Source organism: Oncorhynchus kisutch, linkage group LG8 (genome assembly GCF_002021735.2).
Source record: "Oncorhynchus kisutch isolate 150728-3 linkage group LG8, Okis_V2, whole genome shotgun sequence".
Classification (NCBI taxonomy): Eukaryota; Metazoa; Chordata; class Actinopteri; order Salmoniformes; family Salmonidae; genus Oncorhynchus; species Oncorhynchus kisutch.
This window is the reverse complement of record NC_034181.2, coordinates 66,609,831-66,611,999: the sequence shown is the minus strand read 5'-3', so window position 1 is coordinate 66,611,999 and position 2,169 is coordinate 66,609,831.

The window sequence follows — 2,169 nt, the reverse complement described above, 5'->3', positions numbered from 1 at the left end:
GCCTTTGAAAGGGATATGGTAGTAGGTGCCAGGCACATCGGTTTGTGTGAAGAACTGCAACGCTGCTGGGTTTTTAACACTCAAACGTTTCCCGTGCGTATCAAGAATGGTCAAGCACCCACAGGACATCCAGCCAATTGGACAGCTGTGGTACGCATTGGGGTGCTGTGGACAGCTGTGGTAAGCATTGGGGTCAACATGGGCCAGCATCCCTGTGGAACGCTTTCTACACCGTGTAGAGTCCATGTCCTGATTAATTAAGGCTGTTCTGTGGGCAAAAGGTGGTGCCACTAAATATTAGGAAGGTGTTCTTAATGTTTTGTACACTCAGTGTATGTGCAAGACTGACATGCCCAGATACACATAAAAGCCACTGGAGCAGCTTTCTGATGTCTTTAACTGGTTTACTATACCTGTATGCAATAAAACGTGGATTCCGGGCAAAGCTTTTTGAAATAATAATTTTTCAATCATTCAGGTAATTTGTAAATGGTCATTTATCAGTTGTCTGGGTTTGATCTGATGAGACTTTTGCTTTGTCTTCACTCTGGTGGAGAATTGGAGAGATACTTTTGTTAAATGGAGCAGAATTCTCAAAAAGTCATTTTCAAATCCCTTTAGAGAAGATTCGTTCCTTGTAAAATGCACAACCTAAATGTTTCAGAGCAATATATTTATGGAGGAATTATGGGTAGAAAATGGTAGAAAATGTTTAGCTATTTAGTTGGCTTTTCTTCTGCTCGGTAAATAACAGCGACAATATGATGAACCATCTTCTCAGCAGCACACAAAGTCTCGGCTTCTCTGTGTTACCGTGCCAACCCTAATCCGTGTCTGGCGGGTCAACACCCCTCATGTCCCCCCGTGCAAGTGTCATAAACTTTTGTTTCTCCTACGTAACATGTTTGTTAGTGCGTCTTTTATGTGCTGCTGCTGAGTCAAATGAAGGCCAGCAGACATTATCTCTATTTTTCATCTCCCTCTGTGGTCCCATGAGGCTGTGTGTTTAGACAACAGTCAAATCATGATGGAGTAGTACCATGCCTTTACATCCACAGGTCTCGGTCAGTACAGAAGATGTATGCTATACTTTACATGTGGAGCGTGATGTAGAGGTTGGTGTGTCAGTGTTGCAGTGTGTGAATCACAGTATGTGTGTGTAAAGTTCCACCTTGGATTCCCACTCTGATGGGAGTCTTGGTCTCCATACCTGGGGGTAGAAATGTGAGTTCCCCATGGGTTAGGTCATCATCACGGAGACCATGCTGAGCTGTACCAGAGGGAGGGAGATAAAGAAGGAGACTGCTCTGACAAACTAGGTACTTGGTACAGATGTGAATGAAGTGTTTGCACATCTGAAGACAGTGAAGAGAGACGAGTGCAGTAAGAGCACCCCCTATTCTTCATTCCTGTTTGATCTACAACTGTTCTGTTTTAGAACCGAACTGCCCCTCCACTCTGCTATGGAAAGAGGACATTCTATCATGGCATACCTTGAGTGGCATCAAAGCAAGGCATCAAAATAAAAAGCCAACAAGTGAATAGTTGTGGAATTCAATGGAAATAAGTCCCAGACTTTATTGTATGTTATCCTCGATGATTTTACTCATGCACATGTATGGCTTTTTCAAGTTTTATGTGTGCTTGTTTTTTTAAATGGTCGAATTAATAAACTAAACTAAAACCATAAACTGATATATCATACCAGCTATCATATCATATGAAGGATATATTATAATACAACTATAGAGATCATTATTAATACTAATAAAGTTATACACAAATTACTATCACTTTCAAAATAGAGCAAATTATAATAATATCGTAGGTGGAATTATATTTACATGTATCCGACTATAATGATATACAATCATGCAATAATCTGTATGATAGGCTAATGGTAATTATCGATGAACTGTCTTGAAGAAACTCTGGCAACACTTTTGAATTGGAAAAGAAACAGAAAAGTTATTAAACTCTAAAAATACAAAACACTATTACGCTTTTCGATTGCACTGTTTCGTAGAGAATTACATACTTTGCGTTTTCCTTTCGACATCAATCGTCAGAGCGCAGGATGCTTGCCAAGAACATAGCCATCTTGAGGAGGGAGCTGTGGGAGTGACTAAATAAAGAAGAGTTCAAATGTGTTTCCCTCCTCGCTCGTTC